The following is a 26,192-nucleotide window of genomic DNA, read 5'->3' on the forward strand; positions in this document are numbered from 1 at the left end:
ACTCTGGGTATCTGCAAAGGGATGCTGCTGTGCAGTAAAAAAAGAACAAATGTGCAGTGCCAAAGGGCTTCCTTCTCTGGTGAACACCACATGCTTGATATCACATTAACTGTGCCATTGTGTGAAAGTACTTATGCCAGTCCCCAGCCAGCGCTGTCCAGATGGAAAGTCAAAGCAGAGGGCCTTGGTTCACTGCATGTAAACCATAATGTATATAGCAAAGTTTTCAGTTGCAGTCTAAAATATAGTTCTGTTTTTTTCCCTGGTGGAGCAGAGGGTTAACAAGGATGTTTGCTTTTACTATTTTCCACCCTTACTCCACCTCCACATTAGTCCTGTGTTATTTGCAACTACAGGATTTGGCCATGGACATTTGTAATAGCTATTACCCTTCATTAGTTCCTTTCTTTAGCCCCGCTTCCACTGCTGAAAATCCTGAGAGCTCGAGCTATAGTGCCTGAGACAGTATATGCTGGCAGTAATAGAGGAAAACGAATTTTACCTGAGAACTTAATCATGTACTGAAGAATGATGGCATGACAGTATGACATGAGAAATCCACATGCTACAGAGGTATGAAATGAATGCAAATGATGATTACCTGCTTATAGAATGAAAATCAAAAACATGTAAAAGAAGAAAGGTAAATACATAAAATCTAGAACATTGTTTCAAATTTTCTAATCTGTTGTTTCATTAGTTTCTAATTCTACCGGGTAAGTAGGATTTTTTGGGCAGCTCAGTTGAATATCTGTATGAGAACCTCTGCATAAACACGGATTCAAAGTTTGTGGCCAGAAGAGTGCAACTGAGCTGTCAGACTTTTATTATCTTAATAATAGAAATATATTAAACTATATAAAAGTATGAGATTGATCGTCCTTTTTTACCACAATTAAAATGAGGTAAAATTTCCCTAACTACTTGGCACTAAAGCTCTTTCATCCACAAACAAAAGGTGAGAAAGACCAGTTCATCTCCATTTTACATCTCCAGTGTTTTCTGATCCTGTAGCTTCAGCTTAACCTGACTAAAGCTAAGGTGATATAACCTACCTGTAATAGATGCTAATTTTGCTCAACTACTACTCATATTCTAATATTTTTATCACCTACTATATCCTATATTTTTTTTATGGTGAATATTATACCCAGCTAAGGAGTTAGACTTAAACGGTACATATATACTTCCTCTATGAAACCTATATTTATTTTCAGTGGAGGCAAACCCATGTGTAATGTGACTAAAACAGATCAAACAAGAATAAGTGCAACATTTTGGTAGTGATGCGAGGTTATGTTGTCTCCACAGTATATACCTTAATACTTAACATTTATGTTAAGTAAGAAGTGGGCAGGTCACTCTTTCAAATTGTACACACACTAGAAGCAGAAGGAGGTTTTTTTTCTGTGCTTGTGTGGACTCTGCACCCAGGAGCATGCATACAGATAACTGCGTATTCAATATTGACATGTCTTTAAATGGTCAGGGACCTTCCTTGGCCTTGAAGCAAAAGCTACGAGCTGCCTACACGCATACTACACAGTGTTTGGCTTTGAGCATCCTCTGGACCTTACATAGTGTCCCTGTGGACCTCAAACATGGTAGTTTATATTTCCTTTATTTGTCCAAATCGAAGTGTCTGAAATGATGAGGGCTGCCTTCCAGTCCTTACAGCATGGAGCTCTTACAGCGTGGAGCTCAGAGTTGATATGCTATGCCCTGATCTATATAGCAGAGGTGTTGGTGAGTGCAGGTCTGTGACACAAGTCAGAGGACTATGTAGAAAGGAGGGAGTCAAACCTGGTGCAGCCTTGTCCATGCCACCTACTGGGAGTTGTCCCTGATGTTTTCTGTCTTTCACATAGTGGCTTGAGGGCATCATCTTAGAGAGTGCTAAGGCAACTCTGTGCTGGGGAGCCAAGGATGCCAACAGTTAAGCAGGATGCATGATTGGGGACAAGAGCTTTATCTCACTTTGTGGAGTGGTTTTGTTGAGTAGGCTTTTAAAAATATGCACCTATTCCATGTCTGTCTTTTCCATGGAGGTTTAATTTTAATTTTGATGTTAAGAAAACTGGAATTTTCTTCCTTAAAGGCAGCCTGTTGTATAAAAAAGCTCATTGTGTGCACACAGATCTAAGTTTCTGGCTTTTTTCATTGACTTCTGACAATTGTGGGTAGTATTTTAAATAGATCTGGTTGGGAAGTAGACTTTCTGGTCTTTTCCCAGTTTGAGATTTTTGATGGAGAGATTTCTTGTCTTGAATAAGGCGGGGACACACTCAAGTCTTAACCTCACTATTTTTCGCAAATCAGGAAATCTGCAGTATTTCGTTTTGACGTAATCCTCCACTGGGCCACTTAGATGTTAAATAAAACATTCTCCTCTTGACCCTGAAACCACTCAGGGTCCTGGTGCCCTTGTACAGCAGTTGCTTAGTCAAAACAATGTGGAACAAAAGGCCCTGGAAATCCTTGGAGCTGATGAGCTAAAATGCCTGTGAGATCCAGAGTCCTGAATAAAATAGCTCTGTGAGGTAACTAGCCACTAAAAGCCCAGGCCTTTTAGATCTCTGTCAGACATATTGTCAAGGAACAAGAGAAAATCCCCGAGAAACTTGAGTACCACCAGAAATGTCCCAAATTTGCATGTTCCCACAGGACGTTTTCATTTTTGTGATTTAGTTTCCCAGTGCAAAAATGTCACACTAGGAATAATTGTGACTTTAATTGATCTATAATTTGTGTCTTTGCAAATGAAACACTTCTGTTGTTGCAGTACAGCTGGCTTAAAAAATGCCAAGATGGTTTCTGTGATTCTACCTAAACCTTTTACCACCTTCTCCATCTTCACCGCCTTGTTCAGTATGCATGATGTGATGTGGTAATAAACGTGCAGCTCTCACATTCACATAATAGTTCATTGCCCTTGGGGTTTTCCAAGGGTAAGTGTGCAAATACTGGTATTCAATTTACTAAGCTTCATCAGTATGACAAAAAGTGTTGAAAAGTCACACCAGTTTTCATGTTCTAATTATGCATTCTGTCACATTCATACAGTCAATCCAAATCATTATTATTACAGGGGTTTGGTTTTTTTGGTCTGTACTTGTTTTTTCCTTTGTCATTAAAATAGCCAGGTTATTTTACGGATATTTTCCCCTTTACTAAATTGTTGCAGCTTTGCGCACTACTTGGCTCTGTCTCACAGTGGGTCAGTGGCAATTATCTTCTGTGTTCTGTAGTAGATTAAAACTGGTGTCATACTTCAATTAACAAGCATCTTTCTATGCAGCTGGCTCTAGTTATTTCAGCGGGCCTGATGGTAAAGTGAGGACCATGATGACAAGTGAAAAATGATGGCAGAAATCGGGCCAATAATATTTTAAACACACAGATTATATTTCAGGCATTTTATTAATCTGAGTCAATGAAATAGATTGGCAATACTCTTGAGTCTCTTTAATTACTAGCCTTGATAGAATATAATCCTACAGGACTCAATACCCAGTGTAACTCTGATGGATTAAACCCTGGGGCAATCAGTATTTTTATTTTGCATGCAGGGGGATAAGATGGGAAGGCAAGGCTGGAGTGGGAGGAAGGGAGCGGTGCCTTGACAGCAGCCAAGACTCAGAGCAGCTTGTGCGGGCCAGGCAGCTGTGCCCGGGCAGGTCTGGGGTGAACATGCTGCACCACAACGGAGGGCAGCTTCCAGCAGAGTGAGAACAGTCCTTCTAAAGTAGTTAGAGTAGAGGATTCTGAGGCCTTTTTTTTAATTAAGTACTAACATATGGCTCTTCAAAACATTTGGTCCTGCTGGAAGAAAAGAGATAGCATTCAGGCACTTTCCAGTTTGTACCTGACACTTCAGTTTTGCAGGGAGCCTCCTTCACTGAAGGAGCACTTGTCTGAACCTTCCCAGGAGAAATGATGCCAATCTATCACACCATATACAGACTTCTACATCTCTTCTTATCAGGCACATGTTTCATTTGAATTTCTCTTCACTAGTAATGCAGTTGCCAGATGAACTCTTTGGTTGCTTTGTTATAGAGATCTTCAACTTAAAAATCTCAGGAATTCTTGTGCAGTAAATCAATCTTCAAGGTCTTTTCCAACCTAGACAATTCTGTGATTCTGTGAATAACTCTCTAGACAGGTGAGTGATAGGAAAGAAAAAGGTATGATCGTAAGTAGCCAGTGTTTCCTTTGGACAAATATTCATAAAATATATTACTCTATTTCTCAAGTTATTTTTAAGATGATGTCACTTAATCCATTGTCTGTCCAACTTTTCTATTTCATACAGTTTTCATTCAATTTTTTCTTTCAAGTCAATTCTTTTTCATTCAATTCATTCTTCCTCTGTTATTACAAGATATAACAGTAAAAAGAATGATCATTCATTCTTCTAAGATTTACAGGTCCAAGGTTTCACCTTCCTGTTTGTTAAGCATCTTTTTTCCATGGTTCTTTTAAAACGTCTACAATGTATCCATCTTAAAACTATGAACAACCATCTCTGGTTTGAGGTAGTCATCTGAGTTTACAATGGATGGGTGATTGTTTGACTTTTAGTACTGCAACTGACATCTGTTAAACAGCTAGATTTATCACAGCTAAGTATGTGCTAGTGCTGCATTTAGGGTATACTCCAGACCTTCTGCTGTACTTAGGAGTAGTAATCTAAATTCAAATGGGAGATCTGTCAACTAAACAACATCTCAGATGATAAAAGGCATGTAAGGTGTTTACTAAGGGGGTCTCAGTAATACTGGACTGTTTTATTTCTACTCACTTACAAGGCAGAAGAGGCATAACATTGCAGTGTTTCAGTTTTATCTGGTAATGTAACACTTTGCCTGAAACTGCCCCAAACATGGAAAGAGAAATTTCCATTTAGCTGAGATCTTGCTACTTATATCTGACCTATTAAAGATTAAATATAAACAAAGTGTGAATAAAACCAACCTGCACAGAAGTAGAAAAGAAAATATTTCATAAATATTCTGAACCTAATTTAAAAAAATAAATAATTGACCAAACACTCCTATGATGAATGGAGCTTTCCCTACCCAGCAAACGCTGAAGTATATGCATTATTTTATTCCAATTAGCAATTCCATTGAATATGCTTAAAGATTTGTTGGTTATAAGTCTGTATGGTTGGTTATAAGTCTGTAAAATACTGCATACAAGCCACTGCCTTGCACGGAAAATAGAATGAGTATTGCCACTAGTTTCTGATGGTAGCTGTCCCTATTTAAACACCAGTGGCACTCTCCTCTGATGCCTTTGGTAGGAGCTGGGCCTTTAAAACCACCTATCTCTGGGGAAATGCACTCAACTAATTCACCTGGATATTGCTTTCTAGTTTCTCTATCAGTATGGCTTGGAAGCACTCACTAAAAGCCTCTAAAGGCCTTACCTGATACTTTTCTCTCTCTTGCTTGCTGAGCAAGTTCAGGATATTAATTCAGTCTAAATGTCAAGTTGAAAGAACTGACTTTCACATCATTTCAACCTGGCCTTTCTGCATCAATCTTTAGGCTCTTTATGAAAAAAATTTTTAACTGTGGTTGGCAATCTGGCCTTGGCCTTTTATTAATTGCATGTTACTCCTGGGAGCCTTTTCTTTTTGCATGTTTTCTTTCACTATTCAGTAGTGAAAAAGCTCTTCTGCCCTGCTCATGCTTCCGTGCTTCAGGATGGTCAAGGCTCAGTAGGTGCTTAGTTGTGTCAGCCTGGCACATTTTGGATTTTCTCAATATAAAACTAAATGGATTTGCTTTGAGCTCCATTGCTTGCTGAGCAAGTTCAGGATGTTAATTCAGCCTAAATGTCAAGTTAAAAGAAATACAATTTCAGCTTGCTGAATCATCTTGTTAACTCAGTATTCTTTTTACTTTGACCTTTCCTTAGGGAGGTACAGGTATTGCTTGATTAGTTTTGGTCTTTCCAGAAGAATGGTGGAATTCTATAAGACTACATCATCCTTTTCTCTCTGAGGTGATACAATTCACACTGGACAGGCTTCATACTGGCTCTGACTACATCCATCCCTACTTACTCATTGCACTCTGAAGGATTCTTCTGTCACAAAACTCAGAAATGAAAGTGTTGCTCAAAAGTGAGCTGAATTTGCATTATCCATATTTAACAAATACTGACTTTAAGGGGCCTGGGCTTATTAGTGAATCATTGCTAGAGTAGTTTGTATCTTGGTACTAACTGTCCTGAACATGTGTTGGACCCCTTGAAATTGGAATTAGAAGGAAATCTAGAGAATTATTTAATTTTCTAGATTTTGCTTTTCCTGGATGTGATTGTCAAAACCAGCATATCCGGAACAAAATTAGGCTGTAAAGGATTATTATACTAGTGTCAACCTCTTCCTTGGAAGATAAAGGACATGTTTTGCAATTGGGAGTAGTATTAATTTGCAGATTGAGAGAGTGAAACAAGGATCTGACCACTTGCCGTGTGCAGGGATGCAGAATCTCCATCCTCAGTGTGTGACATCCCCAGGAGCTCTGTTACAGCCCCCTTTAGCAGATGTGAAACCAAACAGTTATTATAGTAAATATCCATGGAGATCATCATCTGGGAAATGAGTGCAGTTGATTAGGAAAGCAAGGGATGATGGCCAACAATGATTGTCTGAAGCAGGAGACCTGGGAATAAGAGAAGCAAGTAACTTTGGCAGTAGTGTCACAGATCAAAGGTGGGGTGGGCAACACCAGCCGTGGTACTGCTGGAGGACCGGTACAGAGTTTGCAAGGCCTACGGGGCCAGTAGTAGAAAGTACTAGGAAAGGGATTGAGAGAAACAGCCCCTATGTTGTTATATCATTGTATATGCTTGAATATTGCAAGGAATTCTGGTCATCTATTTGGAAAGGATATAGGAGAAACAGAAAAGGCACAAAAAGGGATAACAAGTGCAATCAGAAGTAGCTTTCAAGGAGACATTAAACAGTGAAACATCCTTAGAAACCAGCGTTCAAACATTATCATTTTTCAATTGTGGTATTACATTTCAGAGTAGTTCCACATTTTGACTCTCTGTCCTTCATTCTGGTGCTTGTGACATAGCTGTACACATAAAGAGGAATTGCTAGGAAATACAAGAAGAAAAGGTTGTTCATTAAGCTAAAATAGCCACTATGAAAATCTTGAGGTTTTTAGGAGCTGTGGTATGCTGATAGTCCTCCTAGACAGGCTATGTGTGAAACTCTGCCATACAAGTAAATAAAGGCATTGCCACGTACATAGATTTTTGGTGACAGCATTCACTGGTCTTGCTCACCTTCTAGGTTAAATCATAGCAATTAACCAGTATTTATAATTAGCTGTATTTGTGATTCTAAACATAATCACTTTTTTTCACTGAAGCTGTCTCCAGTTTCTGAAAAGTAACCAGTAAAGGAAAACAAAGCTCAAGAAAGTCTGTTTCTTTAAAATGGGTTTTCTATGTTATTTTTGTTGGTTTTGTTTTCTTATTGTTCACGTTATACTCACAGATCTTATTTACTTTAACAATCTTATTTCCAGATTTATAAGAATTCAACTCCAGAAAGGATTCTTAGATTATCTAGTCTTCCAACCTGTGGCCAAGATGTTTCTCTGAGTTTCTTCACATTCAAACTAGTACGTGTTTGACAAAACTTAAGTCCATCATCCAGAAATGCATCTGTCCTTGATGTAAGGAGATTAAGTAAATTTCTACAACTTTCCTGGAAAGCCTGGTTCAGAGGTTAATCAATCCAGTTGATAAAAAGGACAACCTCTATTTTGAAATTTTTTTTTCTCACTTCAGTTTCATGGCATTGGATACCAAGTACTGTATGAAATCCTTTAGTCTTGGCATTTTCTATGGTCAACTAGAAAATTACAACACTGTTAAGTAGCAATGTGATTCCAGATTAAATATAATAGAAAACAGTGTTTATTTAGTCAAACTTAGTATTTATTTTATAATTGGTTCTTTGTGACCAAGACTATTTATTAAAATATTTAAGAAAACATATTTGTCTGCAAAGGATTTAATTCACTGACCCTTTCATCTCAGCAGAGAAAATTCATTTCAAAATTAATTTAGACATCTGATTAGGAAAATGGCAGCATTTCCTTTATCTTTAAAGTAAAACTTGTGATTGATTTTTCAGACCTTTTAAATAAAAAAAAAATCAACAAGCAAAAAAGATAGAGACTCATACTGCTACACTGATTCTTTTTCAGTATGCCCTTTGTAGAGAAAAAGATAACAGCCATAACTGCTGTTGAGAAACTGATCTCTGAGCTGGCCAGTCACTTAATCACTGAGAATAACTAGTTGGGACCAAAAAGAAATATTTTTTTGGAAAGGGAGAAGCCTAGGAAGAGACACTCAACTTCTTCAAGCTGAAATTCCAGACTCTATGATCCAAGCTGGAAAGCAGTCTGGCACATATACAGTCCCACTGCATTCCCTGATAATGTTTCAGAAGCAGGGCATCAGCTCTGAATTTCCATGTATACCTCTATAGGTGAGCAAGAGCTGACTGTGTCACAGTGAGTCCTTCCTTCCCCTTCCCCACCCCATTTTCCCCTTCTCTTCCATCCTCTTCTATCCTTTTCCCTTCTTCTCTTTCCTGTTCATGTTACTGAAGCTTGTCAACAGAAAGCTTGCTGATAACAGTTGTTTTCATCTAAATTAATGCACACATTAAGCATAGCTGCCTGATCATGTTTGCTGACTGAATCATTCTAATGGAACTATATCTTTAATCCCTATTTTAGATTATTCTTAGATCGCTCCTGAACAAAAACTTGCAGCAGCATGAACTGATACCTTCTTAGATAGTCAGTGGTCTCATTGGCAGAAGACAAATTTATCTGCTAAACTGCCACTTCACTCTTACAGGATTCTAACCACAACACACAAATATTAAAATATGCTAAAGAGCAGCCATCATCTAGTTTTAATTCATTAAAGTCTGCTACTGCACCTTTATGTCTGTCCCCTTGGGGTATGTGAGAATGCGTGGCAAATAGCTCAAATGAACCATTACAGTGTGGTAACAATTTTTCTGCTTGGATTCAAAATTTAGAATCTGTATTGATTGTTTTCAGTTGCCATCAGTATTGTGTTATTCTTCTTGTTCCTCTGTAACCCACAAATTTGTGTTACCTGCAGAAATAATTTATAAAAGTGCTACCTTTTGTACAGCAGCAGAGTAACAACAATATAGTAATGCACTTGCTATATTCCTCCCCCTCCACAAACTAGAAACAAATTTGAGGGAAAACCAATATTATTTAGAACTAAAGTTCCAATAACAGCTATCTTATATCCTCTTATCTTCTCAGAAGTTACTTTAGTCTTTTTCTTACTGAAATTGTTTATTTGCCATAATAATGCTAATTTACAAACTCAGAGCACTTGGAGCTGTCAAGATTCAGAAGAATGAATAGCAGCAGAGCTCATACAACGTGATGGGCTATTGGTATTTTTTCACTGTTCTCTTCCAAAGCGAATATGCCTATCAGAAACCAGTCATCTCCTATGTTTTACTTTACATATTATTACAGTTCACAGATAAAACTGAAATGGAGTTTGCCAACTAACCAATTTCTGCAAAGTTGCACATTTTACTTTTAATGTATAATGTATTTCTCTTCCCTGACAACACCATAATTCAGCATCAGTGTACTTTACAGTTGTGCTTCAGCACTATCTGTATTGTGCTCTTTCTGCAGAGAAATGACAAGGATTTATCTAAGTGTGGTGAAGTTAACACAGCTCATCACTTTTACAAATGCTTGGCTCTCTCCTAGAAATGCCAGTAGGTCTCTAGCTGGGCTATTAGTGCTATAAAACTGCCACTTCTTCCCTAAGTGATGCTGGTGTCTCTATAGAAATCACTGACCTGCCTTAAAGCGAAGTGAATGTTGTTTCAGTGAAGACCAGTGGCAGCCTGCTGCAAAGTCAGGTGCAAATATTCTGTAGGTACCCCTTCTTGGATGAATGCTCTGTGCTATCGGCAATTTTAATGATTACCTGGCATTGATAGGCTTAGTAGCTGCCTAACCTCATGTTCAAGTTAGTTCACAAAAATATCTTTGAGAGGAGAAAAAAAAAATCTTTCAAAAGTCTTGTTTTGTCTGTCCTCTTCATTATGTGTCCACAAGACAAAATAATTGTGACTGTTGACCTCAGAGGAGGATTCATTTATTTCCTCGATGACAATAGCATACACATACGATATGTCATTCTAGGAACAAGTATATATAGATGGTGAAGTGAATTGTGAAGTCAGCAGTGTCTCTTCAGCATGAAGTGACTTATGTAACATCTGTTATTCTGGAATACAGTTAGATCGTGGAAGGGGATTAGTCTTAAAGATCCAGAAAAATCTTAGACAGCAATAGCTGAAGTGTTTATAATTTCTAGCTTAATTTTTTCATATAAACATAGTAAGGCAAAGTCTGCAATGAGACCATTGTTCTCTGTGATGAATTCTGTATGCAGTTCCCCTGGTGGTCCCCCTGGAGCATAGGGGTGCCTCACCAGTGGCCCTTCACCCTGGTATTCCACTCCTGACAGCCACTATGACAGATGCTGTCTAGAAGGTGTGCACAAACCTGGCCCCTCTCTGCAGCCCATTTCCCTCTTGTTCCCCAACATCTACTAACATTTAATTGGTCTAATACTTCTTGCATTTTTGCTGCAAATTGATCTAGGTCTTCTAATATATCTGCTACAAACAATTCACAGGATCTTCCCAACATCTTCGACAGTGAAGACTGATGGAAGAAATTAATGACACTTCCGTCCTAGAGCCTTCTCAGCTCTGAGTACATCTTTTATAACTTGATCATCACAGGATCTCACCAGTTTTCTACCTGGCTTCTTGTTTTTCTCACATTCAGGAACTTCTTAATGCTTAGGCTGTTGACATCATTTTTAAAAAGATGATATCCACTCATGACACGAAAAAGCAATCTTACCAGTTATGGAAAATAAGGATTTATAAGAGAAGACCATCTTTCCTATCCAGCAGTCTGAGCATTTACGGCAGACATGTCAGCCAAGGAGTTTTGTTTCCCAAAGATCCGTTACCTGCACCATTTCAAGTACTTCCTTTTCATAGATACCCCATTAAGTCACAGTTGAGTCACACCAAACAGGAGGTAGATGTGGTTTTTTTTCCTTTTTAAAACTACTTTGTAGAGCTCTTTTTCTCACTACTCTAAAAAAGGTTTTGGTCCCTTTACAGTTGAATGTTCTGGGTCAGAACTGCCAACATGGGATGGTCTAAAGTTGGCCAAAACTGTACTTGTTTTCGTTTTGACAGGTAACCTGGTCTAGTGGATAGAAGGGGAAATGTAGTTGTGGTAAAACTGAAGTTCTTGATACATGGCATGCTCTTAGCAACTAGGGAAATACAGTCTTAAAAGAGTCCCTGTAAGGTACCATTTTATGGAGATCTGTCAAGTGCTTTCAGCATTTTCATTACCAATTTGGATGATGGAGTGGAAATCTATGTCTAAAATTGTCAGTGAACATCAGGATTGGTCAAGGCAAGTGCAGAGTTTTGCTTACATGGGAGAAATCATACAGGATGGATAAACACAGGTTGGGAATCGATACAGTCTAAAGGATCTAATTTGAAAAGCGAGTCACAAACAATATGTGAGTTTGGGAACACAATAACTTTGCAAACAGAATAGATCTTATGGTGGGACAGGTGAGCAGAGGTGTGGAACACCCAACTTCGGGTGTGCTCTGTTCTATGTACTGGTTTTGTTAAACCAAGATACGTAAATATTGAGAACAGACATGTGAACAGTTTTCAAATGTAGAAACACTGCTAGTAAAGAAAAGCAGTTGTGACCACTTGCGCTTGCACACCTTTACACTATTGAAAGACAGAAGGAAACTATTTCTAAAAATGAAGGTTTAGATCAGATGCTACTGAAAAAGGTTTGTAATGATATAAGCATCGAAATCATGGAGCAGGTTGTTGAGGGATATGAAATATCTTTCTATTAGACAGTAACTTCGAGGCTAGTTGAGGAATACTTGTCCTGCATTTAATGCATACTGGGGAAGGGGGGGTGATGGACACTGCCGAATCTCTTAAGAATCCTTCCAGTCCTCGGGCTGTGTGATTTTAAATGCATTAAAATTCATGGCATTCCCAACATTTATTTGCAAAGATTATAAAACAAATTCATCAAGGTAACAGGAAATTTACAGTGCTAGAGTAGTTTATGGCAATATGAAAATCAAATGGTGGAAAAGCAGAGAAATTCAGTCTTTCGCCTCCACCAGCTGCTATGTATTTTAATGTGCATCTGACAAAATAAAATAAACTTTCAGAATGCCAGATTTGTGAACATGTAACAAGAAGTATAACCAAAAATTTTGCAGAAAAAGCTGACTCTGTCACGTTTGGCATTTGTTTTCAGTTAGAGAATACTTTATGACATGTTTTTATACTTTGTGATGCATATTTCAGTGTTTCTGTTGCATTAGAAAACGTGTATTTCCTTTTCTTTTCAAATAATATATTCAACTTTAGAAGACAGACAAAGGACAAAATTTGGAGTTGAAAAATCATGTCCACTGGTAAAAATATAATTCAGAGACTTTTTACTAAAAAACCCCATACATGCATATGTTTTGTCATACTCCTTTACCCTATTTTGTAATGATGTTTCCAAGCCTGCAGGGCTCCACTTTAAGTCATGATTTGGTGTAAAACTGAAACAAAGTAAAAAATGGCATTTATATCCCACCTCACCCATATGTATCTATACCTTAAAAGTTTTTATGCATCGTTTCCATAGACTTCATCAGAGAGGATACATGGGGTAGAAATTGAATGTCTGTCAGCAAGCCCATCCTTTTAAGTTGTAAGCATTTGGAAAACTAGATTGTTTTGACCCATGCAGGAAAGCAGCTTATTTTTGTTGGTCTTGTTCATAATTCTAACAAGAAATAGAGTTTAAAATCCAGCTTCCCATCTCTTCTATATTTTGTAGGAGCCATAGTCTATTTTTACCTGTGTCATACTGTATATCACAATCCTATGTTAAGAACATATAAATGCTGGATCTCACATGTCTCCAAGTCAGCTTGGCATGGATAGACTCCAGTCACTGCTTTTAGATTTGGTACCTCAGGACTTGTATTTCTGATCCCTTTCTTTCCATGTTGTAATGCTGCCCTCCATCTGCCTTATGCTCTGACACCTTCAAAATCCTTCCCATCATTTACACTTGTTTTTCTGGTGGCCTGTTGTCCTTTTTGCAGACAGCATGTCTTAAAAATCCTGTAAAAGCTGTTGAAGTTTAGGGATCTCTGCAAATAGTGAAGCTTGCCTTTCTGAAGGTATGATGGTCATCAGTGTTACAGGCTTAGACAAGTCACTCCTACCTACAATTTCCTACAACTTGTTTTCATGTGGAGCGATGGCTGACTGCCTTCAGTGAACAGGATACTCCCCTCTTAGAGAAGGGGTGTGTTTATTCAGACTGAGAGGTTTAACAGGCCCACTACCTTCCCTTTTTGGTGGGCCAGGATGTGAAGAAGAATGCTGCTTCATGGAGGTGATCCTCCAGGTAGTGTTAGAGGGATAGTCAGAGTAGATGTTCCCAAACTGAAGCCATGATGGTCCTCCTACAAGGGTGCAAATGCCATTAGGAAGAGCAGCGTTACAAAGGCAGAGTCTGTAGCACAAGACTAGGGAAACCTCTATGAAGGAATCACTATAAGAGGCCACGTAATATGCACTAGAGAATGGATGTTACTGCGTCCCTGTCTAATCATATATTCTTTGCTCACCTATTCCTTGATCTGTTCCTCACAGGTTTTTTTGCTATCTTCCCCTTGTAACAGCAAATCTTTGGTCTAGTATTATGAATATCCCAATTCCAGTATGAGTTTTTTATTCTGTGGAGACAGACATTAAACTTTTAACTAGGAATTGATTGGTTTGTTGTTTTTTGTTTTTTTTTTTTTTTTTTTTTTTTTTGTGTTGTTGTTTGTTTGTTTGTTTGTTTGTTTTTTAATAACTGTGTTTATGTAGATCTAAAAATCAGTCAGTACCTCATACTCATACTCTGGTTATTTAGACTAGCCACTGAAGATACAGCTTCTGAACTCACAAGGCAAGAACAATTAGTTAGTAGTTCATTGAACAAGGTTTTTCCATAAAGTAGACTTGTTTTACTTGTATAGGAGCCTCTTCATGAATAATAAATCAAGAACTGAAAGCTACTTTTCCATATTTGTTATACCTGTACCATCTTTATTAATAACAAACAGGTCTGGGGTCATCTCTGTCTGTGCAATTCTGTCATACCTATACATATTTCCAATATAGCATCAGCTTGTGCAAACTGACCAGACACAGAGAAATATTTGTAATATGTACTGCATAACCTTAACTCTTAAAAATCGAGTGCCTCCTCATCATGCTCTCCATGTGCTTGCAGTTTAGGTATGCCTGGCAGGCAGTGGGTCCATTTTGTATTCGTGTGCACACTGTGTTCTGGAGACACTCTGCCCTTCTCACCCATCTAATGGGTAAGAGGTCTGGGGAGAGGATTACAGAATATTTAGTATGGGCTTCAGTCTTGTTTAGTCCTGGATTATTTTGTGTTTAATCACAAGCACAAATTGCTGTGAAGTCAAAGACTGCCATATAGGGTAATGTATTGAACTCATAAAATTGTAACAGTTTCGTTCTGTTTATCTTGCCTTTTTAGTAATCTAAAACAAATATGAAACTTTATGAGAGTTTAAGTTTCCTAACTGGAAGCCTTAAAACAATACATAATTTATAGAGGACTGTCTGTAACACACAAGCTACAGTAAAGGTATTTATCTTCATTTTCTGTGAGCTAAGATAGATGTTTATAAACACCCAGGCTGGGTACAACTCACTAAGCCTATTGCCCCTTGATTACCCTCCCTGGCACATCAGAGTGAAGGCTAGAGAGACCTAACTTCTTCAGGTACAACACAATCCTGGTTACCTAATCTCCCGAGGAAAACAAAATGTGTATGCCCGAGCTTCAGGCTTATTGCTTAAACTTAGTTCATCTAACGTAGCAGTTTACATGAATTTCTCCCTCCTACTTGTCATTCTGTGTTGAAAAAAGGATGATGTGCTGTAGAGTGAGATTAAAATTCAAGAGGGCATCAAGGCTCTTGCTGAGTGGAGAGGGATTGAAAACTTCCAGATTTTGCAGTGTTGGATTTGGTTTGGTTTTTATTGAATACACCTGTGCCATGATAAGTGTATAATAATTCAAAGGAAAGGGTCTGTCATGACTGTGGAGGAGAATGCTTTCAGGCCAGTTTCAGCATAATTGCTATATTTTTAAACCTGCCAATGAGACGAGAGCTTTGAAACCACTTTGGATTTATGTTCTGTGTAGAGTCTACAGAATTTGACAGGCAGATCCGAGCACATACATTAGGCTTATTTAAATCTAAGTAGTTACATGTCAGAGGCATACCTGCATGATTTTAACGATGCCTTGCTTTATCTTATATGTCGGTAGAAATTTTCAGGGGGGTGGGAGGGCATCCCTTGGTAAAGTGTGGGAAAACTTGACTTCTTCCCAGGAAAAGAGGTTATTGTGGTTAAGTGCTGAAAGACTGCTGATGTCTGAGAGATTTTAGCATCTAATTTCACTGCAAGGAGAGCAGCTACCGATCCAAAGTAAAGCAAAGCTTAAGCTCTCACCCACATGTGCTAGCCTGGTGAAAAGTGGTGTTAAATGCTAGTGAGAGCTTTATACATGCATGCAAAAATGGATCTAGGGGAATACCCAAGCTCCATTTTTAGGGAAGACATTATCCTGACACTTTTTTTTGAAATTCATACCCCAGATTCAGGGAAAGTATTGGCATTTAGTGTAGTAAATGTTGTTGTTAATGTAATTCAAGAGGTGAAGAGGGCAGTGAGTGATACTTGCATCATAACTTTCTTCTCCAACCTTGGATAACTTCTGTGTAAGACTTCACACAATTATGGACGTATGTATGGGGGTGCGTGTGTATATTATATAATGTATAGTGTTTGTGTATACATCATGTATAGTATACATATACATAGTATATACAGTAAGTGGTGTGTATGTATTTTTTGCATATATACAAATATATATATATACATTCAAACATACACTGCTTTTTTCAGTGAGAAGGGAGAGGTCATAAACCAAACTGCAGACGCACCTGAAGGATGGGGAGAAGGTTTTAATGTGTTCGAATTCCAGCTGAATATGTCTTCCAATCTCCACTGACATTTACTCTGACTCTTGTATTTATTGTCCTTGCCAGTTACAACACACAGGCTGTTATTTCCTGCTTTAGCTATATCAGAGTTACGGTCTTTCAAAGCATTACAGTGTTACGGTCTTTCAAAGCATTATTTTTTGTCACCTTTGATTGAAAACACTTTTTCTTTAGATACAGGCCAATGTGCACTCCATTTCCTATTTAGATGGTAGCATTTTATTGCTTAGCATCAAGTAGTAACCTTGAAACCTTGAAAGAAATTTTACACCTGTCAATTCATCTCTTTTTGAGGAGTTCAACCATATTAGTGATTTTGCAGATATACATTCTGTGTGGTGCTGTCTCTGGAACAAAGTATACGGAAACCAAGAAAGAATTAATGTCTGATATTTTCCCCTTCCGCTCCAGAAATTCTTCAATGCAAAATACACTGAAGTCAGCTTTAAAAAACAGAAATATGTTTTCATTTTTCCTTTACCTTAACTTCAGCTGGGTTGTTAGGTCTGTCAAAGTCATTGCAAAAGTTATTAAAAAAACCACCCAAAACCAGAAGTTGGTTATTGGAAAAGTAAATCTGTTAAAGATATAATTTGTTGGCAAGCTTTTCAAAAAGATGAGTCTTAAACTAAATTACTGGCTTGATTTTCTGAAAGTGATCTCAACGCCTTTGACCTTTATAATAACAAGTTGTGTTGCTAAGCAGCAACACATGTAATAATATTCTTACATATTATCTTTACAAAACTAGCTGCAGTTTTATTCTGTTATTGGAGAGTATCCTTCAGACCTTCAGTTTTTCCCTCCCCAAGGTGGAATCCCTCAGTTTTGCCCTCACAGATGAACCCAGGATTACACACCATGAGTATAGGGGTCATTCTCAGTCCTGACTTGGTTCAACAACTACTGAATCTCCTTCAGAAGTCTGTGCTGTATTTGTTGATAAAACATCCCTTCTATCACCTAACTCTGATTTAATTCAGCCATGCAACAAAACCTACTGTTTTGTGAAATACCTACTCCACCCCGTTACAATAAAAGCAGCCTGCACTCCTGTTAATATATCTTACCATGAAAGTCCTCTAACCATAGGATAGATAAATCTGGACACCAAGAAGCTTAGTTCCCCAGAGCCTGTCCAGTGTCAGTCTTTTGCCAAGTCTCCAATTTTCCTCCTGTCCCCCTGAAAAACACATATTTTTCTCTTTTTTAATACTTGTTTTGACAATGTTATAATTTTCTAGACATACACTAGTGTAAAATCCCAGGTTTACAGAATACTATGCAATGGGAATAGGAGTAGCTGCCTCTCTGTCCCCTTCCTGCTCTTTTCTGGGTGAGGTTCAGTTGACATAACCTTAGCCACCAAAAGATTAGGCCAAATTAGTCTTCTAGGCTTCTTCTGCAGTCAGAAGGAGGACAGTGGGTCTGCTCAGGCCTTGTAGTTCTTGTTGCCAGGTGTCTGATGGTGGCAGTCTGGATGCTCAGTATCAGGTCAGAAAGGATTCTGGCTTTTGGCTATCAGAGTATGTACCAAAACCTCCTTCTTCCCCGAAAAAGGTGCGGCTAGACCTACATCCAGGTAACTGCAACACTACCTATGGTCTTGGACTGACTTTCAGCTACTTTGAATGAAAGGACCAGAAAAAACAACTGGTATTTGCTATCAGAGAGGGGCCGTCAACATTCAGTTCTTCCAGAGCTCTAAACTTTTAATGTTAACCCCTACATAGGGGTCATTGCACCTTTCACAATCCCTAGAACCAGAGACAGCTTTGACAATGGTTTTTCCGGCCAAAATAGGTGTCTTCCTTGATCAAGGAGGACTCATCCCCTTTGCAGCACATGCTGGAACAGAGTAGTGAATCCAGCCTTTAAAGCTCTGAATTTTCTTTATCATCCATAGGATATAATTGTTTTACGCTAATTCAGTCCGACATGTTTTTCCTGAGCCCATTGATAGGGATGTCAGTTGATGTGAGTCAAGGCCAGTTATAACATGCTCACTAGAACTGGACTTGGACAAGCAATCAAATACAAGCAAGTAATATAGTTTGTGATTGCTATCAGTTTGGAAAAATTAGATCTGATGTCTTCAAGGGAATGGCTTACTATCTATTACAGTCTCCCAAACTATCTAGGGAATTTGTAAAATAGGGTGAGACATGTTAGACACACAAAATTCCACCAACCTTAATATTTTATAGCAGATGGTTTCATTTGATCATCTTTTTGATAGAAAATTAATTAGAGTTTAATAACTTTGGACATAACATTTGATGATTCTTGCATCTCCAGGTTTTTTCAACTAGCTATATCTTCCAGACAGCAACCACGCTTCACTGCCCTTTCATTTTCCATTTTCCACGTATCTTATTTTCTACACATCTTTGATTTGTTTCAGACAGGTAAGTGCCATAGAAGTGTCACTGCCAATATCAGAGATAGCAGTTCTGTGCAGTCTCACAATTACTGAAGGACATACATACAAATAACATTTTTGAGAAGTGCATATCATCATATACAATATGTCTGCTTAAAATGAGCTGCCAAGGCTGGTGGCTCTTCAGTGTTATGGTGATTCTATTTTCACCTCGCAAGCATTTTTTTTTTATTTATTTGGCGTAGGTTATAACATTTTGGAATTGCTTTACTTGTTGCTGTCATACCTTTGGACCGTTTAATGAGTCAGTCCCTTTGCAGGAGCCAGTTGTTTGGTGTGGGCTCCTTACAGTGTGCCAAGGCAAACCACTTCTCCTGGCCATACCAGCAACAGCAGCCACTTGGGTCTGTCTGTCCCAGCTGCTGCAGGGGTACACACACTGTGCCTGTACTCCAGGCTGGTGAGATGCCAGGCAGCTGCAGACCTCCCATGTCTGTGCTAGGCCGGTGCTGAGCCCAGGGCACAGGCTGACTCACAGGCAGGCTGAGCTTGTTACTTATGGCCAAGTGCTGTTCGTGCTCAGCTCTTGAGCTGGAATTCACCTGTTGTGCTAACTCAGTGCATGGGAAGCCCACACTCATGTTTTTGCAGCCATTGTCCTTGCTAGGTATGTCTAGTTCTAGAGAAAAAAGAGATAGCCCCCCCTTGGGGAAGATATGAGTATCTAATGTACTTCTCTTTCTGTTAATACGAAACCAAATGATAGATGTGTGTAATATACCTTTAATTCTCTCATGCACACTGATGCTGGAAAATCCACAAAGAAGGTCAGGATAAAACATGAGTTGTGTATGATGGAAGTGACACCATGAGCTGCTGGTTTAGTGCATGGAAATGTGTTTACTGTGTAAGTCAAGTTGCTGCTAAAAGCCCTTTAGCTAGTGAAAGAATTCCTGCAACTAAGAGGATTATAATGTTCCTTAAGTCCACAACAGAGCTTCACTGATATTAGCAGCAATAACAGTTATGCTTCAAGGGCAGTGTACAAAGCCATAAGTTTTGTATTTAAAGCGCAACTTCACTTCACCTTGAGGCATTAAGATGACTATTCCCATTTCAGTAACAAAAATTCCCAGTAAAGCCAGATTTCAGCTGATAAAATATCATTCCTATGGACTTCAATTCCTAAACTTAATAGGGACATTGAAATACTTAACTATAAAGCCCCGTGTGTGATTTTATGGCTTCTTCCTTCTATATTTGTTGCTATTAACTCCTTATGTGTCCCCAACTGAGTGAAGTGCTCATGTGCATACTTAAATCTCAGTTCAGTCAGTGAACATATAAGTGTGAATGCTTTGTAGAGTCAGGGCCCATTGGATTCTAAGATGACCTGAAGCAGATGTTTCTCTTTAGACGCTGTTTCCACAGAGACTATACATCTCTTCAGTGTTCACTCTTATTTTGAACTTAGCCACGTAAATGCTGATAAAGAAGGCATTTAATTTTAAGCTAGTGAGCCCTCTTTTACCATGATTGTCTATCTTAAACAACAAACAAAGTAGTTCATCTATCTTTGTGTTAATTCATAAAGTATCAGTTCTGGGGTAGCCCACACTGAAGAGCTCTGATTCAGAGCTGCTGATTCCTACAGCTTTTTAGAGCTTTTCATGCTTCAGAGTGGCTTTTCTTGGCTTTTTTCCTTGTTTTTGCTTGAGGACAGAATCCATAGAGATGGGAGAGGAGAAAGCTCATCATAACTCACATTTGCATCACTGCTTAGTTTGAGACACTCCTGGATTTGGTAGAGGGTTATTTTGTACCAATAAATGGAGAGCATTTCTTTTTTTTTTTTTTTGTTAGAAACATAACAGAGAAGACTGTCTTACTTGACTGCTTCCTGAAGGAAGAAGAAAGATCTTTTTCCAGCCTTTTCCTCTACTGCAGCATTTGTTTTAAAAAGTCTAGCTCCCTTCTGTTCATTTCAAGAAGCTGTAGTAGGCTAAATGTTCAAAGATTGGCAGACTTCCCTCAGATGATTATGAATATTTCATTTGTCTCTGGTTTTGGTAGTACTGTTGAATATTTGATCATGTCAAAACAGGCACTTATAACTGACACTTAAAGAGGTTGGCAACAAACACTGCTGTTCATAAATAGCCTTCTCTTTACTGTGCAGTTCTGAAGTAGTGAAGAAAACATGGTTATTTGAGTGTAAAATGTACAAAGACAGATCCAGGAATAATGCATCGTCCATGCTAAAAAAAGCACTTTGCACCCTGTTTCTATATTGCTTGTTTAGAGTGGGCTAGCTAAAGAACGATTACAGCATCTGCTATTTAGATGCACAGAGTATAATAATTGACATTATTTTCTATCTTAATAAATAGTTGGAGAAAGATAAACTGACTTGAAGGACAAAATGCATTAAAAAGCCCCACTGATTTTTAAGATGCTATGATGTACATTTTCCCCTACTTGAACTAGCTTGTTGACATAGCGCTGAGGGATATGGTGTAGTTGAGAACTGTCAATGATAGGTTAATGGTTGGACTAGATGATCTACAAGGTCTTCTCCAACCTAGATGATTCTGTGGCTCTGGATGCTGGATTCTTACTGTATAGTCTCTCCCATCTAGTGGTTAGATGGATGGGATATCATATATTCTTCATAACCCTTCAAAATGTTCACAGCTGAAAATGACTGGGAGCTGTTAAAATATGAAGGAAATGGTTTATGAGAGAAAGCACATAGCTACATTGAGTAAGGAGGAGAGACTAGGGTAAATGCATTTGCTATGTCTTGTCAGCTGAGAGGAGAGGGGACGCAGCTTTTGAGGTCAACAAAGCAATGTGTCACTCAGGCCCCTTTTGAGGACATTTCTACTGCTGCCATCCTCCTCACTGAATACCACCATGGCATCTCCCATGCTCTGTGGCCTCTCACATCTAACGTACCTGCTCATCGCACTGCTGTAGTCATCCAGCTAGTGGTGTCTTTGTTATGGAGGCTCTCAAATAAACAACCAACTACCAAAAATTAAAAATTTATTATCAACACAATTAACTAGCCCTCCGCAAATTACAGGTTCAAATGTCTGAGAGGAGAACAGAACAACTTCCTAGGGTTTAATGACAACCTGCAACACATAACAAAGCACAACTCCTTAGGGTTTAACAACAACCCAAAACACTCTATCACTCACCTAAGAAATGAGGGCTCTCAATCTCAAGGACCTGCTCAGGGCAGCTTCCTGACCCAAGGCACCTCGAGGAGTTTCCTTGGGCAGCTTCCCAACCCAAGGGGAGAGTCCTCAACCTCAGCGTGCTGCTCCAGGGAACAAGCTCAGAATGGCTTCCCCAGGGGACTCCATTTATACCCAGGCCGAATCTGACCTGTAGGCAATAGCGGCTCCCATTGGCCGAAGGCCCCAACTACTGTGAATACCCGAGAACAAAGGCAATCAGAAGCTGCTACACTTCAGCAGTCAAGAAGCCCTATTTTCATTGGGTGGGCGCACCTGCCACAGTCTTGCATGTCAGGTTGAGTGGAAAAGGGAGTATTGGGTATGTACATGAGATGCAGCTTGGCTACAGGGCAAATCCAGATGAGAGCTAATTGTGCCAGTTTTATGCTCAGTGCCTGAGATTAGACAAGCTTGCCTGTCACTGCCTCTGGCTGAGTTCTGAAAAACCAAAACACTTCTGCTACTTCCCAGGACAAAAGTAGGGGAGACACACATTTTCTCATTAAAAAAGCTTAAACACTGCCCTCCCCCCCCCCCCCCCCCCCCTTTTCTTTCACTATAGTGCTTTCCCTACATTTAGACTACCAAATTTGTCAGGAGATGATCTTTGTCCCAGAGAAAACAGCTGAGTTTACAGCAAAGACATGTATAATAAATACCTAATAAATACCTTTGAATCCCAATGGGCCAGTATTTCTTGTGCCATTTTAAAGATGTGGTTTAGATCTTCTATGTATTTTAAACATAGAAAGATAACACCTTCTAAAGGTAGGCTGCAAAGCTGCAATGGCAATGAAACCAAGAATGTGTAGATAAATACAGTACATGGTTTCAAAAACAAAACTCTGGGGGAAATTCCTACAGAGTATTCTAACACTTCTTGAAGTCCTCTGGCATTTCTTGCATTGTTAACATATCCCAGAATGTATCACAGTAATACCACAACCAGCCTGAGATCTGCTGCTTGTCTTCACCACTATCAAAACAACCATGTTTGTGCTGAAGTGGCTCGGCGAGACAGAAGGAGCATAGCAAGCAGGATCACACAGTTTAGCTACCTCCCAAGATGTGGCACAAAGCTAGGGGAAGGACAGTCACACAACAGACTGGCAGCATGCTCAGGGGCATCAAGCAATATGACTCTTCTCTTACCCCTTCAGTTGTGTAAGCACAACTCCAGCACCTCACATGTTCTGCAATTTATTGGTGGCCAGAATGCCTAGAAAAAGTGATATTACTGACATCAAGGAAGCAGATGAGTTACTTAAGTATAAAACATGGTTAACAGCTACAGCAACTCTGGACATCAAATAAAAATCAAGAGAAGCATCAAGTACATTTGAGCTTTGTTGCAAGGGATGCCTAGAGGTCATTTGTCCTTTGGACTCATCTTACTATCTTTGTCCCCTCTGAAAAGGTGGGACCTCCAGGTCACCTGCGGTTTAGAACCATTAAGAAAGGACATTATGATCCTTCCTCACTTCTGGTCCATTGCTTGCATTTGTTACTGCAATTCCATACTTTTAATCTCCTCTCTGCAACAGTGAGAGTAGAAAGGTATTTCTGGGGAAAAAAAAAAAAAAGTAGTTTCAAAAAACCTTAAAGTTCTAACATGTTCATTCCCAGGATCTGGACTGTAAATAAATCATATTATAGAATTATAACATGAGGCACATAAAAATCAAAACAGTTGGCTACGTTGGTGTAAACATGGAGGTGAAAGACTCTGTGAGCATGACAGCTAGGCTTGCTTTCCACAGGTTTGACAAATGTCTTTAAACTTAATTATAGAAGACTGCAGTGGAAGGTCACCCTTAACAGATACTGGGGACACATTAAGACTATTTCAGGAACAGCTGTGTTCAGAGCTTTCTACTTTTTAATTATCAGAAGAGCAAGACAAATGGAAAAAAATACAAACAAAATCAAAACAGAACCTAGAGTGGCTTGTCTGGTGTCTGAGTTCATTTCACATTGCATTTTTCTTCTTAATGGGAACATTAATAAGGATGCTTTGGCTCTAGTGACACGTGAAGAACTCGGTGTCAAAGACCTCTGTCCCCCTAATAAGTTTCAAAACTTAATAGCACTTGCTATTTCGCATAATTTCAATCAAATTTACAAGGAAGATATTGAGACCAACAGGCAGGCAGATTTAGTAACATTGACACAGACACAGTGGCAGGGTAGGCTTCCCTTCCTAAGGAAACAAGCTAACGATGTGAAAATAACATACATACCAAAATCACACTCATAGTCACTTCACTTTTACACATCTTTCCTTCCCTTACTTCTGATCTATATTTTATCTGTGCAGAGGGTAGACTCTTGCAAACTCTTCAAGACAGAGATATTATCTAGACACAGAGGGAAAATGTGCTGACTGATGCCTCTGCCTTGAAGATCTTTACCTGTGGATCCCATGGCTAGCTATGGCTTTGCATTCTTGGTTAATATTAAACTTGTAACACAGCTGCAGCTAACATGAGATCCTGGATTCTTCAGTCAGAGAAAATTCCGATTAGTCATGAAAAATTTAGTTCAAATAAGCAATACAGGATCGGACCATTATTAATCCTTTTTTCAAGCTAAACTAATTATGAGATAAATAAATTGTGTTATTGAAAAAAAACTATTCCCCAGTGTTTTCAGAAAGGATGGATTTTATTTTGTAATTGCCTTTTTGCAGAAAATCATTAAAAGACTAGACAGGAAAAATACTTGTTATTTTTGGCAAACTAAGTTTGCATGTGTTTTATTTACTTTGAACAGGAACATTTTTACTGAAACCAGATAGAATCAACCATTCTAGAAGGCTAGAATCATAATTAACTAAAAACAAACAGCGTCACCATATTATTTTGCCTTCCATATGTACTTACACAGTTACTATATATGTTTTTAACTCACAGTCTGATACATAAACACATATGTTATGCAAAAGCACCCACAACACAAACAGGTATGTAAAACTCTATTTCCACTGCATTAGCATGTGTAAGTTGTGCACCAGACAACAGATGACATTTGACTCGGGTGATTAGTGGCTTCCACCTTTCACCTTTAACTGTGTTCTATTGCTTTACAGAGTTGTGCACATCAGTGATCTCCTGCATCAGCTTAAACCCATTCGTTTCAACCTTTTTTTTTTTTTGGTTAAGTAAAGTTTGGATGCATTGCATTCCAGGGAGCTGCCTTTTTGCTTATTTGTGTTTGTAGCTTTACAGGGGCTTAGTTCCCTTGGGTGTAGTTTACTCTCAAGTACTGCATTCAAGAGGCAAAAGGACATTAAAGTGGACATAAATTACATTGGGCTGAGTACAAGACTCAATTGATGTAGTTTAAGCATTTGAATACTTCCTGAAATCCTACTGGCACATCTGGGTTTGCTAAACACAGGCTGGGGGGTAGTTGAGGAATTAACCATAACCTTGGGAGACCAGTGTGCTGAGGCTCCATCTAGAGTCTGTGGGAAGACACTGGTTCCAAAATTAGCCTCCTTGCAGAGTTTGCTTTTCTTTGTTGGCTGCAAAGATGGTTATGGAGACCAGCTTTGCTATTCTGGAGTTAATCTTTCTGAATGTTTCCTGAGAACTTTTTCATAATCCCTTTAAAATTACGCTAAGCACCCAATACTGATCTGCGCCCCACCCAATCTTATGTTGACTTCCATAAGCTTTGGATCAAACTTAATGTCCATCTCACAGAGCTACTGCATGGGAAGCTTGCTTTTAAGTAATGCTTGTGCATGGCACTGCATGTGCATTATGTGTAGGGAATGAAGCTTTCTCCTCACAGTTATCACCAATGCACTCAACAGTATGACCATACTTGAAAAACATTCTGTAGCTGTCTGCAGAAAAATGCATTCACACCAGAGCTCAAAAATAGAAATTGGTGGTTATTTTAATGTTTAACCTCCATTTTAGAGTTCTAGACTCCAAAAACTCATGATGTTTCAGTTCAGACCAGATCAAAGGAGAGTACATTTGGAAGCACAGACTATAAATACTTCCACAGCAGAGTTGGGTTTGCCCACAGACTGTAGTTACTGGTAAACTCATGATAGCAAGATGGGTTGTTGTACCATCACTTTGAAACTAATCATTTAAATCTGCACTTCCTGTTTACCCAGTTCTACTCCATTTCCCCCCAAAACCCAATACAATAGCTGAACTATGTCAGTATTTGGCACACTTTTTTAAGAGCACAAAAACCTGGTTTTGATAATTAATCAGGAGTGACGCTCTTTTTTC

General features: G+C 38.8%; 1 protein-coding gene across 1 annotated transcript in view; it reads left to right on the forward strand.

The window, feature by feature from the left end:
• Positions 1 to 26,192, forward strand: part of LOC141939431 (pinopsin-like) — an 88,251-nt gene that overhangs the window by 35,405 nt on the left and 26,654 nt on the right. The window lies entirely within an intron of this gene.

This window comes from Strix uralensis, chromosome 2 (assembly GCF_047716275.1).
Source record: "Strix uralensis isolate ZFMK-TIS-50842 chromosome 2, bStrUra1, whole genome shotgun sequence".
NCBI lineage: Eukaryota > Metazoa > Chordata > Aves > Strigiformes > Strigidae > Strix > Strix uralensis.